The 5,975-nt window shown below is 38.1% G+C and overlaps 1 long non-coding RNA gene across 1 annotated transcript; it reads left to right on the forward strand.

Annotated features, from left to right (window-relative positions):
- The first annotated feature begins 1,340 nt into the window (after positions 1–1,340).
- Positions 1,341–5,445, forward strand: LOC116787177. Its single transcript, XR_004357202.1, has 4 exons — positions 1,341–1,391; positions 2,525–2,698; positions 4,257–4,336; positions 5,397–5,445. It is a non-coding gene; the product is annotated as an uncharacterized LOC116787177 (long non-coding RNA).
- The last annotated feature ends 530 nt before the right edge of the window (positions 5,446–5,975 follow it).

A 5,975-nucleotide genomic window follows, 5' to 3' on the forward strand; every position in this document is an offset into this window, starting at 1 on the left:
TACACTCACTGATCGTGTTTTGTATCAAACCACTTTCTAAATAGGAAGCATGAGAAAGTCCACCCCTATTATTATAAGTCAGTGATATGATCTAATATTTGAAACAGTCTGACTGGAGAAGAAAAATTCAACTTTCTGAGAAATATGGAAGTTCTTACAATTGCACATTTGTTTATTGATCTGAACAAAATCTAGACAATTTGCATGTTAATGAAATTATACATGTTCTTGATAATTTGGCAGTCTCACAGAATTAGAAACTCTGACATTTCCAGGCAAATAATGTATTTGTTAAAGCACTATTTTTGTAGTAGTTTTGCACATCCTGAATGAATATTGTAACCAGTGAACCACTGAGTATGTAAAAGAATACTTCCATAAATATTTTGAATTTTGTTCTCCATTTTCTCTTCTCCTACAAAAAATCATTACATATATTAAAAAAAAATATTAATTTATTAGATACTTTGTTTTTTGTTTGTGCAAGGTTAGGGTGAGTATGATTGTGTAAAAACATTGCAAGAAAAAAAAGGTAAAAAATTACTGAGGTCTATCCAAAGGGCAAAAATTCCAATGAGATAAAAAAATTATTTTAAAGGTATTTGCATGTGTTTGGGATGTGGATGTGACAGGGAAATAACAGAAGAACAGATCAGTGTTCTCTCTCAGTCCTTTCCTGGAATTTTAGGAACATTTAAGTGTTGTTCATTTCATGTTATGCAAAGATGTATGGATATTTCTGTATTTACTTTACAAAAAACTAATGTCAGCCTAAACAAGTATTGTGGAAAGATGGCTGGGAACCCCATGGAAAGATAACCAGAGACAAAGTTAGAGAAAACTGACAAGTTATATTCACATCCTCACAGAAGTTATAACAGTACGGAAATTATGGGGTAAAATGCAGCTGCTACTCCCTCGATGGAATGCAGTTGGCATGTTCCATCCCCACACAACAGTAACCACTTGCTGAAAGGAATGGAATGGAGTGTGGAGTGGAGTGGAGTGGAGCGGAGACACCATGGCCAGGCTCTTTGGAAATCTTTACAGGGAGGGAAACTCAGTGGCACTTTGCAGCTGATAACCCACATAGCACCCGTCAACCAAAGAAAATAGGAGAAGATGTCCTGCTGCTGAGCCAAAAACTGTGGCAAAATCTCTCTCCTCGAATGAACTTGGTTCATTAAAGCCCAATTACAACATTAACACACACCTCCATCCCAAAGTTATCCACCTCCAAGGTATGACCACTCCCCCCTGGGTACGTGCTCTGTATTTTTTTGGCTGTATCTTTAAAAGTAAAGTGAGAGAATTTTACACCAATCAGTAACAAAGGTATTTAGGACTAAAGTCACTCAAACTCCACCTAAACATAAAACAATAGTATAAAAGTAAGTCGAGAATGGAGGAAAAGTTAGGGAAGACCACCATAACTGCTGGGATCAGGCTGTAGGGAGCCTGTTGAGTAAGAACTACTCTCTACATGCACTGAATACTTTTATTGGGGTTGCAGCTTGTCTGTGTATTGCTTTAAATACATCTTTGCAATCAGATACTATCACCAGCAATCTTTGAACCTTAACCTATGGCAATTTTGTGTTAATAAAGAGTGTTGTTCTGCAAACTGTTCGAGTGAGTCCTTTGCAGACACTGGCAGTTACCAGTAGCGCGTAACACGCTCAGATGAAGTGGGAAGACCCACTGAGGGGTCTCCCTTATGCTGTTGGCTGAGCCCCCTGAAATGGGCAGTCAAATAGCCCTCCAATCCAGCAGGACTGTTCGGTGATGGGTCTCCATAACAGGACAAGGTTGGGCACAAGGATCTCATCTTTCCTGGGGCACTGACTGACAAACAAATCACTGAGGGTGAAGGAAATTTCCCCTTTTCACGTGATAAGTGTTTCACTAAAAGTAATATTCTGGAACATGTTTTAGGGACATATATTTCCCTACAGAATTCGGAAAGTTAAATTCTTTGCTTCTAGAATCTTTCAAACAAATTTGAATTAGACATTTAAGTCTAATTTGTCTTAAAATTGTCATTTAAGTAATATTTCTATTGGCTGTAAAGTGAATTTTACTAAAGTCACAACTCATCTGGGACCATAAGATTTAGAAGTAAATTATAATAAAATTATAAAATTATATGCATATATTTTCAAAAAGAAATACAATGGATTCTGTTCCTTCCCTATGTTTCTCTGAAGAACATATGGGTCAAATAATTCAAGTAAAAACTCTAGAAAAGTATTTCAAATGTCAACCATGTTAATTTTCATTTAATGAGATTGCTCTGCATTGTGTAAATAATTTCCAGGAAGACGGAAGCATGTGCAATCTGTTGGGGTTTTGGTTTTGGTTTTTTTTTTTTTGATTGAGGAATTCTGCAGACATGCTAAGTAAGGGAAATTTGAGAGTGAAAGGATATTTAAAGATATGTTGCATGAATTTCTTCTTGAACACAGAAGCAAAATTCTTGCTTTATAGAAATAATAAATCCAAGATTTCATCTGAAATTTTTCAGATTATGCCGTCTGTATTGGGTTTGAGTGACCAGGATGTGGTAGCAGGAGAGGGACTACAGGAGTGGCTTCTGTGAGAAGCTACCAGAAGCTTTCCCTATGGCCAACAGAGCCAACGCCAGCCAGCTCCAGGATGAACCTGCCACTGGCCAAGGCTGAGCCAATCAGAGATGGTGGTAATGCCTCTGTGATAGCACGTTTAAGAAGGAAAAAAAAGCAAAATAGAAAAAGAAAAAAAAAGCTTAGAGAAGAGTCAGAATATGTGAGATGAACAACTTTGCAGCCACCAAGGTCAGTGGAGAAGGACGGGGAGGAAGTGCTTCAGGCACCAGAGCAGAGATTCCTTGCAACCCGTGGTGCAGACTATGGTAGAGCAGCTGTGCCCCTGCAGCCCATGTAGGACCACAGGAGTGGATCCTACACAGTAGGATCCACCTGCAGCCCATGGAGGAGACCCACGCTGAAACAGGTGGATGCCCAAAAGAAAGCTGTGACCCTGTGAGAAGCCTTAGCTGGAGCAGGGTCCTGACAGGGACCTGATGACCTGTGGAGAGAGGAGTCCACACTAGAGCAGCTTTCCTGGTAGGACTTGTGGCCCTGTGGAGGACCCACATTGGAGCAGCCTGTGCCTGAAGGACTGCACTCTGTGGAAAGGGACCTGCATTGGAGCAGTTCATTAAGAACTGTAACCTAGGGGAAGGACTCACACTGGAGAAGTTTGTGGAGGATTGTCTCCTGTGGGAGGGACCCCATACTGGAGCAGGGGAAGGACTCCTCTCCCTGACAGTGACAGAAAAGACCAGTGATGAACTGTCTGTAACCTCCACTTCCCATCTCCCTGAGCCGCTGGGGGGTAGAGGTAGAACCTGGGAAGAAGGCGAAGATGGGGGGTTGAATGTGTTTTTAAGATTTATTTTATTTTTCATTTTGATTGGTAATAAATTTAGTTAATTTTCATAAGTGGAGTCTATTTTACCTGTGATTGGAATCAATGTGTGATCTCTCCTGGTCCTTACCTCAACGTTTGAACCTTTTGTTATGTTTTCTCTCCCCTGTCCGGTTGCAGAGGGGAGTGATAGAGCAAGTTTGGAGGGTACCTGGCATCCAGCCAAGGTCAAACACCACACCATCCAAAACAGGTGTAAAGGAGGGAAATAGTACTGAAAGCAAAAAAAAAGTAGTTAGGAAAGAATTGGTAAAAAACCTCTAACAAATACAAATGGGTTTTTTGAAGAATATCATTCTCACACTTTCTGCATAGTGCCCAGTCTTCTGTCACAACAGTAAGAACGAAAGCTGAAAAAGCTGTCTGAGAACTTTCAGAAGAGCTCTAGGACTCTTTAAGATTCAAGTTTTATGATTTAAAAGCTCAGATATAAATAGTTGCTTGACTGTTTGGATTCACAAGACTGGGCGTTATTACAAAAGTGTGGAAAAGGAAGTTTGGTGATTTCATCCTGCAGCTGATTCATAGTGGAGCACAGTATTTCCACTAAATTATTTTTTGCTTCATTATTTCTGAAACTATATCTGAACAGTTATAAACAGTGTATTACAGTTTTTGTAATAGTACATAGACTAATGATAAAATAATTGATATTTTTATGAGGTAATTTTTCCACATAACTAATTTTACAAGAAAATAACAATTCTTTTTAGTTTCTTCTAATTAATAACTTTTATTCACAAAAATATTATAGACATGAAAACAATATTTTTTCATTTGTTTCTCAGTTTCTCATACCATTTGGAACCCTGTGTAGAACTGCAGTACTTTCACAGTCACAGAATCACAGAATGAGTAAGGTTGGAAGGTAATTCTCATCTCTATTCATTTCATAAGTTTCAATAAGCAACGCAATAATGGTCTTCAATTCTTCATTACATCCTTGATATGGATTAAATACTTTGCTTCCATCTTTGCCAAAAATTTTGTTTGTTTCTGAAAGTTAAGAGACACAGAAGTATTATGAGGTTTATTGAATATTAAATATTATATTCCTTAAACATCTTAAGAGAGTCTGTACTTTAAAGCTGTCTAGAAATGTACAGGCATAGCTAAAATCCAGAAAAGTTCTTCAAATATCTAAAAAGGTTGGAGTTTCATTATCTATTTACATGATTGACACTGAGAAGATTTATACTGGGCTTCTCAGACTTGCAATTTACTAAAATGTAGAAATACCTACAACACAAAAGCACAAAATGTAAGCATTACTTTATTCCATCATATGTGGGAATGACTCATTCATTATTCAGCGCAAAATTATGTGCAGACATGAAACTAAATTGCCTACTAAACCCACTAAGGACCATGTCTACAAATCTGCAGCAGAATTTGAGCCAATATTAATTCAATATATAAAATTATTATGTAACAATGGAAAGTTACGCAATTTTACTGGCCTCTCACCTTTGTGTAAGTAGATGAGTTAAATTAAGAGGGAAAAATCTAACTATTTCACCATATTAATCTCCTATTAACAATTCATTTGCTGAAAGGCCTTACGGTCATCAAAACATTTAATCTAAGGAAGCATGCAGAGTAGAAGAGAGCTTTCAGTCTAACTGAATAAAGGAAAAGAAAGGATGAAGCAAAAAAGGCAAATTCCAGGTTTGAATCCAAGTTGCATTGGGGAGGTTCATGTCTTCTCTGCTCCTGAACAGAAACTCTCATTATCTGTTGCTGCCAGTAGAAACAGTAATTTATTCCAGCCCTTGCTAGGGACTGACTAGCTAACACATCTAGAAAAGGCAGCCTGTTCATACTCCCTTCTTCTATAACTCCAGGCTTAATCTCAACACTTCAGTAAGAGTTCCAGGATTATCAAATAAAAACCCTTCAGTTACCATTCAAATTCCACCTACATACAGGGAGGCCTATCTGCACTGAGTATGGAAGTCAGCAGAGGATTAACTTGGGTCATTGAAGTTAAGTGCTTGTTGCTATAAATTATCTACTTATAGCATTGTGCTATAGGTCCCCCTGGAACACTCATGTATATGGAGTGCACTTACCCAACTTGTCCAAGAGTTAATCTGCTTACATGTGTGACTTAGGTCTGAATTTCACTTGTCTGTATGATGCCTGATCACAAGGAGCTTTATAGATTAGACATCCATATTTTGCAAGATTCGTCAAAGACTGAAATGCTAAAAATGCTTATCATCCTAGGGAATCAGCATAGCATCTGCAGAAATAAATCGGTAATAATGACAAAAGCAAAGTTTCCAGCATGCTGTGCAGCCATCTTGAGTGAACATTTTTCAGGGACAGCAGCCTGAGAAAAAACCATGACAGTATTGATGAGCACAGGTAAACCTACCTTGGTCTCAGAAATTTTGGGCTGTTGGAGGTTAGTAAATGTGCCTGTATGCAGTGTTAGATATTTAAAATAAATTATTCACGACTTAACAGCAGCCCAAGTAGAGTTAAGTTATCATGTTCACTTT

The sequence above is a fragment of the Chiroxiphia lanceolata genome, chromosome 5 (assembly GCF_009829145.1).
Source record: "Chiroxiphia lanceolata isolate bChiLan1 chromosome 5, bChiLan1.pri, whole genome shotgun sequence".
NCBI classification, from domain to species: domain Eukaryota; kingdom Metazoa; phylum Chordata; class Aves; order Passeriformes; family Pipridae; genus Chiroxiphia; species Chiroxiphia lanceolata.